Source organism: Palaemon carinicauda, chromosome 26, assembly GCF_036898095.1.
Source record: "Palaemon carinicauda isolate YSFRI2023 chromosome 26, ASM3689809v2, whole genome shotgun sequence".
Lineage (NCBI taxonomy): Eukaryota > Metazoa > Arthropoda > Malacostraca > Decapoda > Palaemonidae > Palaemon > Palaemon carinicauda.
The window spans coordinates 69082411-69102311 of record NC_090750.1 but is presented as its reverse complement, the minus strand read 5'-3'; the positions used below and the strand labels follow the sequence as shown (position 1 = coordinate 69102311).

The 19901-nt window shown below is 35.1% G+C and overlaps 1 long non-coding RNA gene across 2 annotated transcripts in view; it reads right to left on the bottom strand.

Annotated features, from left to right (window-relative positions):
* LOC137620219 (uncharacterized) overlaps positions 1 to 19491 on the bottom strand; it is a 42409-nt gene extending 22918 nt beyond the window's left edge. The window contains exons 1-4 of one of the 2 annotated variants that reach the window (XR_011040022.1): positions 19385 to 19491; positions 6730 to 6850; positions 2915 to 3142; positions 86 to 152 (exon numbers count right to left, since the gene is read on the bottom strand). This is a non-coding gene — a long non-coding RNA (uncharacterized lncRNA). Of the gene's footprint in view, positions 1 to 85; positions 153 to 2914; positions 3143 to 6729; positions 6851 to 15514; positions 15768 to 19384 lie in introns of those variants that run through there. The other variant, XR_011040023.1, reaches the window with a different exon arrangement.
* Positions 19492 to 19901: the final 410 nt, after the last annotated feature.

Sequence of the window (19901 nt, the reverse complement as noted above, 5' to 3'; positions counted from 1 at the left end):
TGGTTTGTGTTAATGTATTTTATGATACTCTAAGAGTGCATAGTACCTAAAATAAAACGGTCACATTTCCATATGAACACCTTACCTGTAATTAGTAAGTGAATCTCTCCAGTACTGTTAACGTATCTTCTTGAAAACTTGGAACGGTAATTCTGAAAGAAAGTAAATGAATTAGAGTTCTTATACTTTTAGCTGAATTACATTTTAGACATTGCACATATAACACTATTATTATTATTATTATTATTATTATTATTATTATTATTATTATTATTATTATTATTATTATTATAATTATCATATTATTATTATTATCATCATCATCTTCATTATTATTAGTATTATTATTATTATTATTATTATTATCATCATCATCTTTATTAATATTAATATTAATATTAATATTAATATTAATATTAATATTAATATTAATATTAATATTAATATTAATATTAATATTAATATTAATATTAATATTAATATTAATATTAATATTAATATTAATATTAATATTAATATTAATATTAATATTAATATTAATATTATTATTATTATTATTATTATTATTATTATTATTATTATTATTATTATTGATAGCTGAGATACAACCCTTGTTGTAAAAGCAAGGTGCTATAAGCCCAAGGGCTCCAACAGGGAAAAATAGCTCAGTGAGGAAAAGAAACAAAGAAATTGATATTTTAAGAACAGTAACAACATTAAAATAGATATTTCAGAAATGAACTATTCAAGCTCCACCTATTCAACTACCTGATTAAGGAAATCATTCCACAGTCTGGTTCACAGCTGGAATAAAATATCTAGAATACGGTGTATTATTGAGCTTTCTGATGGAGAAGGCAAGACTGTTAGAATTAACTGCATACTATCTAGTATTACGAGCAGCATGGTACTGTCCAGGAAGATCCGGATGCAAAGACTGATCAGAGTTATGAAATATTTTATACATTATGCATAAGAACTAGCTCAGCGACGATGCCAGAGATTAATATCTAGATCAAGAATAAGAAATTCAATAAACCACCAGTTCTTGTACAATAAATTAAGATGAGAATCGGCAGCTGAAGACCAGACAGGAGAACAATATTCGAAACAAGGTAGAATGAAAGAATTAAAACACTTCTTCAGAATAGATCATAAAAAATTTGAAGACTTTCTCAATATGCTATTAAATGTTCAATTGAAAAACATATTGAAAATGTTTCTCACAAGTAAATTTGCTACAAGAATCACACCCAAACTTTAAAGAGTCGTATTTAGTTAAAGAAAAGTTATCAATGCAGAAATCTGGATGTTGAGGTGACAGTCTTCGACCTACTTACAATCAAACCTAGAGTTTTGTTAGGGTTCAACTTCATGCCCCATAATTTGCACCATATACTAATTGTACCTAGTTCTCTATCTAGAGATTCAGCAACCCAAGATCTACATTCAGGAGATTATATTGAAAAAAAAAAGTCATCATCTTCTATACTTGCAACAAACTTGAGTTCTAGGCAAAACCACATGTTTATAAAGTACAAGTAGTAATGGGCCAAGAACACTACCCTGAGAAACACCGGATATATTCCTATACTCAATATGGTGCCCATCAACAACAACTCTTGGCAATATATTACTTAAAAATTCAATAATAATGGTAAAAAAAGACACCCCACACCCAACTGTTTAAGGTTGAAAAGGAGTGCCTCATGATTAACAAGGTTTAAGGCAGCACTAAAATTGATGCCAATCATACGAACTCTCTTATCACAATCAAAGGATTTCTGTACAGCATTGGAGATTATAAGAAGGGCATCACATGCTCCAAGGCCTCTCAAAGCCTAATTTCAGACTAGGGAACAGATGATCAATCTCAGCATCCATATCTAGACAATATGCCAAAAGACGTTCAAAAACTTTAGATGAAATGGGGGCGACGGAAAATAGGCGGTAATCACAGCTTGACTAGAGCTACCGCAAATACATTTACATAATAGAGTAACGTTACCAATCTTCAACAAGTGCTAAAAGAACCTTATCCTAACTTGTGGGAAATAACAGTTAACTTTTAAGTTAAGAAATCTACAGTCTTTAAAAAAAGCAAAGGAAAAATACCATTTGGGTTTACACCTCCATAAGCATCAAGGTCATTCAAGAGCGCTTTAATTTCACGAGATCAAAGAGCTAAGTTAGTTAGTTCAGCCTCAGCAAAACAGGAATGCGGAAGACCAAGTTTCTCATTACTCTGTTTACTGTCAAACACATCAGCCAAAAGTGTTACCTTTTGCTTTGGACACTGCGTGACTGAGCTAGTTGTTTTAAGTAAAGGAGGAATTGTTGCGTCTACACCAAAGAGTGCAGATTCAAGGGTAGACCACCACTTATGCTCCTGTGTTGTACCAGAAAGGCTGACTTTTCTAGTTAAATTTTATCCCTTTTCAGTTGAAGCATAAACTCTGAACATCAGTTCTTACTTGAGTATAGTTATTCAAAGTCAAATCTGATCTGTTACTCTGCCAAAGATGATAGGCCTCCTGCTTCTCCAAATGACCACGTCAACAATCATCATTAAAACATGGTTTGTCCTTCAATCGGTACCTTAACGCGTCTAAAGTGCTACGCTTACCGATTATGTTGAGTAGACTATTATTATTACTTGCTAAGCTACAATCCTAGTTGGGAAAGCAGAATGCTATAAGCTCGAGGACTCAGACAGGGAAAATAGCCCAAATAGGCTCAACACTACTATACACTTGTGACCAATTCATGTTAACAAAATCACTTATATGTCATTCCAGTCTGAGATTTTATATAAATCTTACATTAAAATATACATTAGGGACAGGTTGATTTGTCTTTACCACTAATGAAATCAAAGCATGATCAGATGACCCAAAAGGAAAATCAACCTTACTTGTTATAACGATAGGGAAGTCGGTGTATACGAGGGCCAGGCAGCTACCAGACCTGTGAGTAGCTTTACTTTAGCCAGGGTCCTAGGAGGCCAATCAGAACTCACGTACAACAAGGAGCAAACCCAAGATAAGTTGGACAGCAAGATGAATGAAGGGAAGTGAGAACTGTGATATAGTTGAAGTGCACTTGCACCTAACAGCTGGTTGGCGATCTCACTCCATCAGATCTGGAAAAGGGAAAACAGATTAGCTGTCTTTTATTTTCAGGCATAAAGTCAATTTCAAGGCAATAGCCAATAATCACTTTTGTGTTGGACGCTATTATTATTATTATTATTATTATTATTATTATTATTATTATTATTATTATTATTATTATTATTATTATTATTATTATTATTATTGTACAGTTCATAGGCTACCACAACTAAAACCTCCCCTCCTTGTCAACACAGGAAGGAGGAGGAGAGAATCTCTCCTATTTTCTACAGTGCCTGCCCTGGCAGTGTGGTGATAGCCAGCTTTCACAGCCATGACACACTGCTGCCTGATTTGTCTCGTTGCTAAACTGGTGTTCTGATAAGTTACAACCTGGATAGGAAAAACTGACTTTGTGTCTCACCCTGATTCCCAGACTTTATAGCTCACCAGATATACGCAACACTTCACCATTGGAAACAAGTCATTAATGCAGACTGGCATGTTTCCCTTGACATAAAACATTGCATTATAGATTATTGTTATTATCATTAGTAAGATACAACTCTAGTTGGAAGAGCAGGATGCTATAAGCCCAAAAGTTCCAAAAGGGAAAATAGCCCAGTGAGGAAAGGAAATATGGAAATAAACTATATGAAAAGTAGTGACTATAATAGATCTTAAGATAAATCTGGCATATATCAACTATAAAGAGAGATTTGTGTCAGCCTGTTGAACATAAAAACATTCGCAGCAAGTTTAAACATCTGAAGTTACAAAGATTCAATTGTCTTTCCACAATATAGTCATAGATGGAATAAAACTTCTAGAATATTGTATAGTATTGACCTTAATTGCGATTGAGATGGTAAGACAGTTGGAACTAACAGCATATCAAGAATTGTTTAAGATTAGGGACTACAGAATACTTAAGCTGATCTTGCAACGTCTCTACTTGCAAACCTACCCAATTTACTTAATGATGCTCTGTGCTAAGACAGACCACATCTCCCTAAAAGCATTGATCACGGAAACCCTTTGCACACCTAAACACATTAAAACACAAAAAATGACTTCATAAGCAGCACATTAAACTCTGATATAAATAAGCAGTTCAAAGACCTTGTTATATATGCAGCAGCACTCCCTAAATCCTATCAAGCAATGCCTTTCTTTGTCTTGCAAGCAATTGCAATCATAAAAACTCTAGAAGAATCGATGAGCAATTAAGAAAACACTGATATGCATATACCTTAAGTTCAATCTTGTACATTAGGGTTAAAATCTCACTGAAGATGTAAACCTAAAATTATTGTCAACAATAAGAAAATATCATAGTAACACTTGGTGGGAAACCTGAATCAAACAGGAAATTAAGAGTTCTTGCTCAGCTCAGCAAATGAATACGGCTAGACTTGTTATCCTACCCCTCTAAATACTGCATTTATCAATTGAGATCATTAGCTCCAGGGGATAGGGGTCATGCACTGCCAAGGGAATATACATACGTTCTACTACATAGTGTAAGAGAGGTCGGACAGCAGGGTGGAAGAAAGGAGACTGAAGAGAGACAGGAAAGACAGAGGTATGGCAAATCATCCAATGCGTGACTGAGGCATCTGCTATAGCTTACCCCACAATTATACACATTTTCTTTTACTTTCCTCGATGTTTTATTCGATTTTCAGCTGTTCTCCACTTACTTTCTCTTCATTCCTGTATTTCACTTCTCTCCTAACTTCTCTACTATTCTTTCTCACAATTTTCCATGCTTTATGTCTATGTACGTAACCTTTTCTACCAAATTCATCACCCCTAAAACGTAAGGGTCAAATATTTCATTATTTGAAATTATTTAGTCAATATAAGGTCTTCTGAAAGATATTTAACTTTTAAAATGACATCTTTGCTTTTATGGTTTTAATTGAGTATTTTTTCTATTTACAATAAACGATATTGGCGTCAATGACCTCAGATGTCAGGATGCCAGAAAACCCGAAATCAATCAATTAACAAATAGCGAAGCTTTGTGGATTTCAAAATTAGGGGCATAGTCACAATAATGAGCCAAAAATGGGGGTTCCAGGGGTTGAAAAATCTAAACCTCAAATATTTTTTTTTTTAATATATTTTACGCCTAGTTGGGACCAAACGAAGCCAAATGAACCAATTTTTAACAAGCAAGACCTACGGGATGACACATGGCACCACACTATAGACAAACTAATTTTGTAGGTCCTGTAGGGCACATGATTCCCCTGTGGGATATAATCAGGAAAGCATTCTCTCATGTAAGTAAGTAAATAAAGTTAGGTATTCTTTCTTTAACTATCTAGGCCATGTGGTAACGCCCCTAACTGGTGAATGCCAGATTGGGGTTCGAGTCCCGCTCGAACTCAATAGTTTCTTTGGTCGCTGCAATCTCACCATCCTTGTGAGCTAGGAGTTGGGTTTGAGAAACCTATAAGTCTATCTGCTGATTCATCAACAGCCATTGCCTGGCCCTCCTTAGTCATAGCTTGGATGGAGAGGGGCTTGGGCGCTGATCATATGTATATATGGTCAGTGTCCAGGGCATTGTCCTTCTGAATAGGGCAATGCCCCTGTCCCTTGCCTCTGCCATTCATGCGGGGCCTTAAAACTCCTTTCACATGCAACTACTCGAGTCAGTCTGGTGTGTAGGGCAACGGGCCAAGGAGATTCTGGTACTTTTTGAAACTTCATAAGATGAGACGGGGTCTTAGTTCAGTCAACTGGTTCTTTTGACTTGTACAAATACATTGGCTACGTAAGTTCCCCTATTCTTGTTAAATGGCAATTACTACAAATTTCTTTAGGTGCTCATTGATTGAGTTAATTGAGTGACACTAACCAACTAACTATGTGAGAGAGAGAGAGAGAGAGAGAGAGAGAGAGAGAGAGAGAGAGAGAGAGAGAGAGAGAGAGAGAGAGAGAGAAAGAGATTGTTACACGTAGACTAAATTCGGTTAAAACTGGATGTGTCTTGTAAATTATATTCCAATACATAAAGCAGATTTCAAATGAAAATAAAACATGAGAGAGAGAGAGAGAGAGAGAGAGAGAGAGAGAGAGAGAGAGAGAGAGAGAGAGAGAGAGAGAGAGAGAGAGAGAGGAGGGGGGGGGGGGCGGTTTAGAAGAAAATATACCGTCAGTATTCCTATAAAAATAGTTATTATTCAATCTCAAAATTTTTTCTTAACAGTTAAATGTTGAAACCTTTTCTATTAACATCTGAAAAGTTATCGCCAATCCATTAGATATAGACACGATAAAACATAAAAGAATAGATTACTGAAATATCAAGTATTGAAATCTACGCAACCAGTCAGAACTGATGCCACATGCTTGCGTTACATTAAAGGAGTCGAAATCCTTTAATAAGTCCCACCGCCAGGTTTCCACATGCAGACGTCACCAGCCAGGAGACACAGAAGGGTATTTAGATTTGCAAAATACAAGATTTGATAATAAATGAGATGAAAACTTGTTCTTAAATCGACTTCGTGTCTCCTGGGGGACCATCATTAAAGACTGGGTTTGTTAATTACAAAAAAATAGTCAATATCAAAGTCTCAATAATACCCTCTTTATTTACCTTACTTCAAGGGCTGCTTTTCAGGTCCTATACTGCAGGGGAACCCTACTCTCTACAAGACCTCCACATTCATTTTATCGTCTATATTCCAGGCTAATTTGCATTTCACCAGCAACACCATCTTTAAAAGAGGAGAAAATACATAATTACGATGAAGTATGAAACTGATTATGATATGCAGAGTCCCCCCACTGAAATCGTACCTCACCCCTCCTCCCGTCAAACGGGAGTTAATTGACCCCCCAGGCTCTAGTGCTAGATTGTATAGGCAAAAATGTTTGAATCCGAACTATAGAACGTTACCGGATCTCCATTAAGCTAAGACCAGGGAGGACCAGGCACTGACTGCATATGGCGCGGCAGATAGATCAATAGCCATCCCCCTCCTTTCATTCTTAGCTTGGAAGGATGGTATGATTGCAGACACTACAAAAACTATCGACCTTGTTGTGGTAGCCTATTAGTAACGTTCCCGCATGGCGTTCTGCTGGCATGGGGTTCGAGGCATGATCAAGGTCGATAGTTTTTTCTAGTGTCTGTAACCTCACCATCCTTGTGAGCTAAGGATATGGGGTTTGGAAAGCCTACAGGTGTACCTGCTGAGTCATCAGCAGCAATTGCCTGGTCGTCCCTGGTCCTAGCTTGGGTGGAGAGGAGTTTAGGTGTTTATTATGTGTACAGTATATGATCGGTCTCCAAGGAATTATTACTGTCCCTTGCCTCTGCCATTCATGAGAGACCTTTAAACCTTTAAACCTTTAATAAAAGTTACCACATCAGCCACTACAAACGTAGATTGCTTATAAACAGTCTAAAATGGAACTATTTATCGTCATGGATAAAAAAATTACTCAATAGATAATTTATCAGTTACCTTTACATTTACGTAACACTGTAGACGTGTTTACCCGCCTTCCCAACATGAGCAAAACTGCGGGTAACAACCTTTGCTTTGACAGACCGAAAAAAAAAAATTAAAATTAGAACCAATAGCCCTTCAGGTAAGCGTTATGCCATATATAATGAGCGAACTACTGTTGTCTGTAGACCGATATCTAAATAATCTAATTAGGATGGTATTTTCGAAAAAAAAAATCATGTTTTCTGATAGATTTTTGGACTGAATAATCGTCCATCTTTTTAGAAATTTCAGTAATTATTTTCTTCTTGAGAGAGAGAGAGAGAGAGAGAGAGAGAGAGAGAGAGAGAGAGAGAGAGAGAGAGAGAGAGAGAGAGAGAGAGATAATTTAATCTGCTAAGCAAATATTCCAACCCTATCGCTGCTTTACATTGACCGGCCACGTTCCCAAGCAAAGCAAAGCAATCGTAAAACAGCCAACGCAAATGCGCTAGCATAGTCACGTTCATTTTACCCCTTATTAGACAAAACATGATTAATCTTAAGATCATGAAACAGTGCCAGTCGTTGATATTACGGTCCACACCAGGCTCCTAGAACTTGCACAAGGTAACAAAAATAACGTAGCGTTTCTAGAAATAGGATTTTAACCTAATGTTTTATTAAGCTATCGTTATTGTTTGGAATATCACTGACCCATTAAATAAAAATTTGACTGACTTCGTTGTCAAAATTCTTCCAATAAGTTTTAACAAATATTTGTTTCTCTGCGTGGTTAAAACAAATTTGGTTTTCAGTGGATGATCCAAAATCAACGAGTTATCAATATAGCTGTTTCATACACTGATACAAAGATTAGTTTGGATTTTTAAATTTGGGCTTTGAGCTTGTGAAACCATTCTGTGCACGAGAGAGAGAGAGAGAGAGAGAGAGAGAGAGAGAGAGAGAGAGAGAGAGAGAGAGAGAGAGAGACTCATTAAAAAGGCATTGAGTTCGTACTATTGATATGAGAGAGAGAGAGAGAGAGAGAGAGAGAGAGAGAGAGAGAGAGAGAGAGAGAGAGAGAGAGAGACTCATTAAAAAGGCATTGAATTCGTACTATTGATATGAGAGAGAGAGAGAGAGAGAGAGAGAGAGAGAGAGAGAGAGAGAGAGAGAGAGAGAGAGAGAATAGGGGATATGTAGGTCGATAGTCATTACAAAAGCAATGTATATATCCCAATGGTGTGCAAATAATTCATTTCGTTAAAGACGACTCGGCCCCCACACCTGCCAACCCCACCACCACATCACCTCTCTATGAACTTCAATTTACCTTTAAAATTCCTCACAAATCATGAAAGCAACTTCGTAAAATCAACATCGGCTTGAGCTGTATTGGTTAGAACAGGTGACAACCTGGTCAACTGGCCCCTCAAAACTAACTAGTCCTGCGAATGTGGAGAAAATACACAATCCATCTATTTGATTCTCCGATCACGACCACTGTCTCAATTTGGACAACCCTGAGATGATGTCAATAAAAGAACGCTTCAATGATTGGCTGTTTAGTGTGATAAGCTATGAATGAATTAACATCGGTTAGAAGTACTGAATTAAAAGCTCAAGATAGGAACGACTGGCGAAATCTAACCGAGGCCCTTTGCGTCAATAGGCGTAGAAGGAGATGATGATGATAATGATGAATAAAAACACATTGGAGTTCTAGAAATTTCAATCATTAATGATTTCTGGAGTCGTTTGTCCATTGTTTGAAAGTCGAATGAACGCTTTGATGCGGTTAAATAAATACTGTCTAGCTTGGATTTCTTGAACTTTGATATTTAGCATTGTATTAATATGCCTAAAATGGAGTAAATGTGATCGTGAAAAAATAAACACGTAAGATTCGTCAATCACTTTACATAAAAGACACATTAAGTAGGCTGGCTGAGGTTGCCGAAATATGACAGAGGGTGATAAGGCAAACACACTTCCATAACAATATTTGATCATTTAATATCAGTTCTCCCATTGCGTGAACAATTAACTTTATACAATAAAATATCCCTACTTACGAAAGTCGAATCTTACCACAGTACACAACCGGACAATGGCCATGCGTTGTGTTTGTTTCCAGCAAAAAAAAAAAAAAAAAAAAAAAAAAAAAAAAAAAAAAAAAAAAAAAAAAATCCCCAAATTGCAAAGTAAGTTAAAGTAAATAGTCTCTATACTGTTAATAAACGGTATTATCATACGCCACCGTATATCGTAAAAACGTGGTAATAATCATGACATCGCTATGATCAGCAAAACTTTACTAGTCAAAACCACACATACTAGGATGGTTTGCTGTTTAATAAATTAAACATCTCAAATACTTCCTTGAGTTCTTTAGTCTTATAATCGTTTTCATCATCTACCCAACAATTAAAGTCTCCACCAATTAATGTATTTTCAATATCGTCCACCACACCCACAAGAATACTAAATTCTACAACGAATTTCCTCATATTACTCCCTGGTGGTCTATATAATGATATTATAAATTCAATACCTTACTGCTTCTTGTCAGTTTTAAAGATATATATTCAAACGTTTCAAATACTATTTCATTCATGATAGAAACCCTAGAGCAGGTTTTCGACACGAAGACACCCACTCCTCCTCCAGTTTTATCCTTTCTTGGTACGTGGTGGAAATAATGAATACACGGCTTCATCTCCTGAATCTTTGAGTTATCACTAATATTTCTCTGCAATCAAGTTTCAGTTAATAAGCATAAATCTAATTCCATTTCATTAATAAGATTTCTAATCTTTATGGTTTTATTCCCCACCGATAGAATATTTATCAGACCACACTTAACCAATGGGCTAGACTCCATGATCAGTTCTATTTTTTTATCCTGGTAAACTCCTCCTTGTACACTTTACAGTTATCATCATATGTCTCATGATTCGTATCACTGTAATTCCTCATTGAGCAGTTATGACACTTCAACGCATTTACAGTACAATCCGTGGTTCGGTGTTCCTGGCTACATTTAGCACATACCTGAGTCTTGCTACAACTATCGGCTGTATGACCAAATTCTTGGCATTTATAACACTGAAATACGTTGCAGGAATTATAAATTTTGCAGCATCCCCAAGCGTGGTATATACTCTATCGTCCCTTTTACGGAAAACTTTCCTGATAGTTGGACAGCACTTTATAATGACATGAGATTTACCGCTTTGTCTTGATTTAAACTCCCTGATCAATTTAAAGTCCTCTTCGTTTTCACACATTCAACCATTCATTCTTCTCCATTATACTGGCAATTATATCATCTTCATTTTCATCAATAATGCAGACCTTGATCTTCGGTTTAAGTAGATCCTTTATATCCACTTCTACCTTAATGTCATTCTTGACCTCTTCTAAGTCATATTTAGCCTTATCGAACCCTGCTTTGTCCGCAAAACTAACTACCAAGTGGCCTTGTTTACCAAATCGGTCACCAAATCCCAGGAAAACAGCTTATTGATTGCGCAAAATTCCTGTATGGGCTCCACTGTATGAGAAGCCATTTACTGTCGCTGGATAAATACATTCTCACCACACACGAATAGAAACAAAACATTACCCATACACATGATACGTTAATATTAATATTTAAGAACGTCATGATTATTGCCAGATGAGCAACTTCTGCAAGTGTGTCTATGTCACTTAAAAACACAAGACGTAATTTTGAATTTGATTCGAAACGTTGCCTTTAAATCAAGATTACCACTGTTCAATAGTTGTGAGTCGTTCTTTACACAATTTCAACAGTGAACAATCAATCAATCAAAATTTGTAAAACCAAGTTAGATTCAAATCATCATTGTTATAGCATCTCCACTCATTTTAACATGGTTAAAAAACGGAACTGATCCTTTATAACCACTACTAATCAAAATATTTATGCTGATGATTATTATAGAGCTAAGGTCACGGCTTCGATTCAAATTGCCTAATCCACAAAGTATTAAAGACAGGATCAACATTTCATGCTATCATGGGGATTACCAATAACTATTTTTTTTCATATTATTATTATTATTATTATTATTATTATTATTATTATTATTATTATTATTATTATTATTATTATTATTATTAAGCTACAGCCCATGTTGGAAAAGCAGGATGCTGTAAGCCCAATGGGCTCCAACAGGGAAAATAGTTCAGCAAGGAAAGGAAACAGGGAAAAAATAAAAGTATTTTAAGAAGAGTAACAACATTAATATAAATATTTCCTAAATAAACTATAAAAGCTTCAATAAAACAAGAGAAATAAGATAAAATGGTGAACATGAGTGTACCCTCAAGCAAGAGAACTCTAACCTAAGAAAGTGGAAGACCATGGCACAGAGGCTATGGCACTATTCAAGACCAGAGAACAATGATTGTCGCAAATAAAGCTAATCATCATTTAGTAATAAAATTAATTAATGCAAATCAAATTCAGCTATTTACCTTGATACTATACGAAGACTTAGTATTAATTACTAAATAAGGCTTACCATATTCACGTTATAAAGAGATTTTGTGGAAATTCACTGACAACGACTAGGCCCGTCCTGAAAACCAGTTCTGTCTGGTTGGTCGAAAAACAGGCAAGGAACCCCAACCCCCTTACAGTAAGAGTTAATTGGTCATTAAACTAATGAGGTAATACGTCTGCTACTGGAATGAGAAAAAAAAACACGAGTTTCATACAAAATAAATCGTTTTTATAAAAGTTTTCCCAAAAGTATTTTCTAAAAATCTAAATCAAAGAGCCGTGTTCCTACTTGGGCTTTTATCAGGGTAATTTCCTGCTTTGATTTAAACTTAATTTCAATGCATTGGTGGTATAGAGTCACTTAAAGATAAAAATTAAGCCATTATTCTATCAACCACTTCTGTGCAATTGCACGTGCTGAAATGACATGCGGCTGACTTAGTCTAAACTTACAAATAATTTATATCTTGGGATACATTTCCGAATATATAATATTTCAATGGATTTGAGAGAGAGAGAGAGAGAGAGAGAGAGAGAGAGAGAGAGAGAGAGAGAGAGAGAGAGAGAGAGAGAGAGAGAGAGAGAGAGCACTACTAAAAGTGATATATGGAGGAGGCAGATGGAATATCTGGGACATGTAATAAGAAGAGGAAATGTCGAAATTTTGTGCCTTATGGGAAATATAGAAGGGGGAAGAGCAAGAGGCCGAAAAAGGAAACCGTTTTTGTACAGCTTACTGAAGGATTTAAGAAAGAATGTAACAGCTGGAAAATTCTAAATTGTACAGAAAGCTTATGACAGGACTAGGTGGAGGCAATTGACAGCACACGTCAAGGAAATGGCACCTAGATAGATATTTTCCAAATTAACCTTTATCTGGTGTGGGTCATTGATAGGCCTACAATCTGAATTTAGTAAGAAATTTTCTTTAACCTACGACAATTCTGCAACCAACATAGTTAAAATAATAGAATAATATTTAATATCTCAATGAAAATAAAACGGAAATAATTACAAAACCCAAATCATACCTCAGTTTTAAAACAAAAGCATTAAAAGTTCACCTATTGGCCAAACTATACTGCAATTCATTTACAGTAACCAGACTCTGAACCACAAAAAATAAGCATCATTATAAAAGAGAATTTATGTTTTAGTAAAAGCCACTATAATTGCAAGATGAGCAACACATCTCAAGATATCCTACATCCCCTTGAAACACAAACATGATTCTATATAGACAAATACTTTAGAATTTAGTTCCTAAACAGTCATTTCAAATAGAGTAAAACTACTGCAGGGTGTCACAATTACCTATAATTCTATAGCTGTGGAAGCGATGTTTATAAGAAACACTTTTGATTAGTTTTGTACCACATTGCCAAATGGGAGCATTCAATTCATTTAGTACCTCAGTATCTATGCATTGTTAAATTTGTACTTAGTTGGTTTACAATTATAACTTATACAACAACATCATCAGCAGTTTCTAGTCCACCGCAGGACAAAGGCCTCAGCCATATCAATTGATGTCTGGGTTTGTCCAGTCTTTCCATCACCACGCTGACCAATTATGGATTTGTGATGATTGGAGACTTTGGTCTGATCACTCACAGCAAACCAACCTAGTATGGGTGGCCCTGACCAGTACAGCTTTGCTCATCATGGCAATACGCAAACACTTCCACCACGTAAAGGTCTCCCCACTTAAAATATTTCAACAAAGTCTTTCTGGGTTAAAACTCTACAGAAGCACTGGCCTTTCATAACTATCATTAGAAAAGTCAAAATACTTTCGTTGTTCATTATCATGGACCAATTAAGACATATATCCTTACTTAGAAAATACCTTTATATCAATTAGCAAACTATTTATAAACACCACCATTTGCCACGCCCACAAAATTGACAAATATATTAACTAGATAAAGAGGAAATGTAAACATATAGAGTTTATAGTCACGCCTTCAAGTTGCTTAGTCCACGAAGTATTAAAGACAATATTGACGCTTTTTGCAATCTTGTTGATCACTAATAATTAAGTTGGCTTCATCAAAATGACATTGCCTTCGGAAATTTCCACATGAAACTATTCATCATTTATTAATTAAAATTCAATGCATGCAAAACAAAATTAACTTATTACCTTTACATAACTAAATAAGACTTCATATTTTCGGATTGAAAAAAACAATTTAAAAAAATCACTGACAACGAGTAGGGCTGTCTTCTTAACGAAGAGCAAATATGTTGAAAACCACTTTTGCCTGACTAGTCGAAAAACAGATTAGGGACCTCTCCACCCCCCTTACAGTAAGAGTTTAGTCATCAACTAATACTTTGATTACGCCTGCCCACTAGTGAATGATAGAAAAATATTGATGAAGGTTTAATTCAAAATATTGATACGCCATCAATAGATGCTAACCCAAGAATATTTTCTCATAAATATCAGAATTACACAAGAAACTCCTTGTAACTTCTTACGATTCTGTAACCAACACGTGAAAACTAATAGTAAATATCTACATGGAAATAAATCTAGGATAAATGCTAAATTAAATATTACTTGTTTCAAAACGAAAGCATTTAGCAATAAACACTACATGTATTATGCGATATAAGAAAAACCTTAGAATGTACACTACGAACTGAAATTGTAGTCATAGTCCCTGTGTCACAGGACCGTCACAGGGCCAGAAAAACAGCCCTTTAAGTAAAGTTCATGTATGGACCCTACTGTAAGAGACACCATTTACTGTCGCTGGATAAATACATTCTCACCACACACAAATAGGAACAAACCTTTACTCATACACAAGATACATTAATATTATCATTTAGTAAAAGTCACGATTATTGCCAGATGAGCAACTCATGTAAGAGTGTCTATGTCACCTAGAGAAGCAAAAATTATGTAACAAGGAAGCCATTTGGAATTTGATACGTAAATTGTAACTTGAAATAAAGATTCCCACTGCTGTATGACGTTACAGTCTACATTACACGATTGTGAAACCAATGCTCAACCATTTTGAGTCGTTCTTTACCACAATTTCAAATGTGAACAATTAAGTCATTAAAAATATGTACTCCGTCAGATTATAAACTCCGTCAGATTATAATTATAATTGTTGTAGCATTGCCATTCATTTTATCATGGTTAAAAAACCATAACTGATCCTTTATAATCACTACAAAAGTCAAAATATTTGTGCTGATAATTATTGCAGAGAAAATCAGGCCTTCGATTCAAATAGCCTAATCCACAAAGTATTAAAGACAGCATCGACATTTCATGCAATCAGTGAAACACTAATAACCTTTTTTTCATAAAAATGAAATTCACGCAAATGAAGTAATCATTCAGTAATAAAATCAATTAATGTAAAACAAATTCAACATTTTACCTTGATACTAAACGTAGACTTAGTATTAAATTACTAAATAAGGCGGTGCTGTCTTGGTATGCGTTCCCATTTATGGTGTGATCTCAGAGATTAAAACTATATACTAAATAAAAAATGGAGTAATTACTCTAAAGTGTCCAGAGTGACACTTTTGAGTAATTAATCCATTTCTAATCACGCAATAAATGGGTACCGACAAGGCTTCCCATTTTTCAGAATAAAAACAGATTTTGTGGAAATTCACTGACAACGAGTAAGCCCACCCTCTTAAAGAACAAATATGCAGAAAACCAGTTCTGTCTGGTTGGTCGAAAAACAGGCAACCCCAACCCCCTTTACAGTAAGAGTTAATTGGTCATTAATATTATGGTAATTATACGTCTGCTATTGAAATGAGAAAAAAACACGAGTTGCATACAAAATAAATCGTTTCTATAAAGGTTTTCACAAGAATAATTTCTAAAAATCTAAATAAAGAGCCATGTTTATACTTGGGCTTTTATCACGGCAATTTACTACTTTAATTTAAACTTAATTTCAATGCAATGGTGGTACAGAGTCCCTTTAGATCAAAATTAAGACGCTTATTCTATCAACCACTCCTGTGTAAGTGCATGTGTTCTGGTGGCTTAATCTAAACTTACAAATAATTTATATCTTGGGATACACTTCCGAATATTTAATATTTTAATGGATTTGATGCTGAGAGAGAGAGAGAGAGAGAGAGAGAGAGAGAGAGAGAGAGAGAGAGAGAGAGAGAGAGAGAGAGAGAGAGTTATCAAAACCGAATTGTTAAAGGATGTCTTTAAATTTACCTCTACGCCAAGATAGCTTTGTTGGAAGACTGAATAAGAGTTCTTGTAATTATACCGACTATGGAACTCCCAGTTTGCTGACATAGGATATCAAATGTTATTCTCACTCTCAACTAAGAATATACTTCAAGTTGTTATTAACAATGTTACAGGAACACTGAAATTAAACGATTCTGACGTAATCAGTACTTCTGTGGCAGACCCACTCATGAAACTTAAGGTTTTATTAACAAAATATTTTTTAAATAACCGAAATAAACACAGTAAAGTGGAGAGAGAGAGAGAGAGAGAGAGGAGAGAGAGAGAAGAGAGAGAGAGAGAGAGAGAGAGAGAGAGAGAGAGAGAGAGAGAGAGAGAAATAACTATAAGAGAATATTGGGCAATATCTTTATTTTGTCGAAATGGTATTTGCTCAAACGATTTTACATTCTTTTTTTTTTCTTACTATCTCTAAACTCCTGTTACGTTAGTTTGGTGTTTGAAATTCCTCCTCTCGTTTCTAGGCATCGGCTCCTGACCAAAGGCACCTTTATAATCATGTGATCCCTCCAGGCATTTCAGTTTGTAACAAACTACTCTCGCTCTTTTAACGTGTTTTCTCACTGCAAATCTTTCCACCGAAACAAGTTTAGTCAAATATATTCTTTACCAGCAAATCGAAATAATTTTAGTAAGTCTTTAAAAGCACATGAGTATGTTAAGTATACTTGTTCCTTGTATATCATAGATTCGATATCACTGGAATGTATTTAAGCAATATATTTATTAGGCAATCATTCTTTTAACATCCCATCAAGAAGTCTTGAAATAAATCATATGATTCAGTTACTTTTCCCTGATATTTTCGAGTTTTGAGTCTTTTATAAAAAAACTGGGGGGGAAATTTTCCCCTTGAGTGAAAATTGAAGCTTCCAGGGGGGGGGGGGGAATAATTACACTACCTACTAACTAAAACAAGAGGAAAATGTCCTCATACAGCGTGCGGCAATTTGTTGTTAGCCATTCAATTGAGATAAGATCATATCGGTTCTCACTGACTTGATATTCAAGCGGAAAATTGGAGTGTCATGTCCATTTCTGAGGCAGGAGGAGAGTGGGCATGAGGGCTGTTCTCTCTCCAATTTACTCTGTAATTATATGTTTATCAGTATATTTGTACATTAGAAAAATAGATTAGTAAATAGTGTTTTAACTACTCTTTTCCTTCACATACATGAAGGGGGGAAATCTGGATGGTTGAACTGGGTGCAGCGGGGGAAATAGCAGAAAAAAGTTTGGGAACCACTGATTTAGAATATAATATCCATCATTATATGTAACAACAAGTAGCCTACAACTACATTCAGGTCTAGGGGAATACCACAAGTACAACTTAAGAAATTACAAAACATAATAAAGAGGAGTAAGACTGAAAGGTGTCCCCACCTTGAAGGATCACACCTATGTTAATTGATTTACACTGGCTGCCTATTTGAGAAAACTTAGTTAAAAATATGTACAATAACCCACCAAGTTATCAGAACCGGACGTCCAAAATATCTAAGAGAATTCTACATGTTGTGTAACCAATAAATCGTCCTGACACGAGAATAGTCACAGACACTTTCAAATGATTGGAAGCTACATATATGTCTACTCTAGGCTCTAAAGCCTTTAAATATGCGGCCCCGGGACTATACAATAAGCTCCCTCGAGACATCAGAACGACTTGAAGATATCAAGGCTTTCAAGAGGAAACTGGAGAATGTTTTGTTGTGTATGTGGTTCGATAGCGTGGATTTGACAATAAAAGAGCAATATACGATGTGAAATGTATAATACTCTTGAAAAACACGATGGAATGACTGTAGAGGTCCTGTATAGAGTAGGGTTCCCCTGCTGTATAGGATCAGAAAAGCAGCCCTTAAAATAAAAGTATAGATTTGAAAACAAAAAAAAACTAGAAATGATCAACTAAATCAAGGTTAACAGAAATCGATAATTGGGAATAAGATATGCCTACACTAGAGAGAGAGAGAGAGAGAGAGAGAGAGAGAGAGAGGAGAGAGGAGAGAGAGAGGATGAGAGAGGAGAGAGAGAGAGAGAGAGAGGAGAGAGAGAGAGAGAGCGTAATTGGTGGGCGTGGCTGGCCAAGGACTTGCAAACTAATGGAAGCGAGATGATGATTGTTTCTCAAAGAAAAATAATTGTATATATTTGTCATAAGGATTGTATTTGTATTCAAATGAATGATATATGTGTATTCATACAGCATGTGTATTAAAGAATTATATGAAAGCATTTATTTTTCTGTATTAGTAAAATAAAGAATGTGTGATTGGCGAGTTGTCCAATAAAATGTATTTTAGTTAATTAGCAAATAATTTTCTAACACATCACCTTAAACTCTTGTTTCCTCCTTACGCTTTTGTAATGTAAATAATTTGCACAAATTACACAATATTTTCACAATATCTAATCACCAATACATTCACAACTTTAAAAATGTGAAGAAAAGATCGTCAAATTTCTTAGCAGATTAAATCAAAGTATGTGATTAAAACAGTTCTGTATTTTATCAAATAAAACATTGAGCAGATATTAAAAGGCCACTACCCTCTATTTCAACCATGTTAACAAAAAATCCATAGAAAGTAGATATTATAAACCTTTGATCTGGGTTATAAAATGTAGGCCTACAGCTATAGGCATTTTTACAGTAACAACTATAATTATAGGTGATTACAGTGTGCCTAACTAGAACTCAAACTACACAGCTAGTTATACACCGTCCTATCATTAATTGAAAAGTTAAAGCCACATCTGGAAACAATCTCATTTAATAACCTTTCAATAATCAAGGGAATTACCACCACAAGCTAAACAGAGCATTTTGAGAAATGTCTTTTCATATAGATTCTTCGCCATTAAAAGACCCTTACAGAAATTCTATGGCATACTATCAATCGTGGAAACCTACAACACCTATATTAGAATCAACAGTATTTTAAGTTATACAACAACAGCAAGAACATAATAAAAGGAAATAAACCTTGTAAAGTGTGTTCCTCCTTACCCAAAAAATCCTTTATTGTTCACACAATCACAAGTTAAAAGACAATTCCTTCCTCAACTCTTGTTGTTGGCAAGGGCCTTTCCCTTGGTTGGCCCGTAGTGTGTCTGGGACAGAAATGAATCTTCTTCTACTATCTACACACTCAGGGACTTCCCTAGACGGTCCCTAAAAGCTCCCTAAATCAGAATTATTTTCTCCAGGCATTTTTCAACACAATTAAATTTATAGCTTATAAAATTCTGTATTCTGTATACACTGTATCTTCTATGATTATAATATACTCTGTATTTATTTTGATTATGGTATTTATGAAACCACGAACAGTAAAATTCAGTTTTTTAAATTATGAACTCATGCTCTGATTTAGTTTGTGCTCTGAAAGGTATATTAATCAAATTATAATTGTAATGAATTTCATACCACAGGAAAACAATAAAACGTAATTAAGTCATCATAAGTCTTATTGAAGACAGAATTATTCATGAGTATTTACAGTAAAGCGTTTTTCAGTTACCAG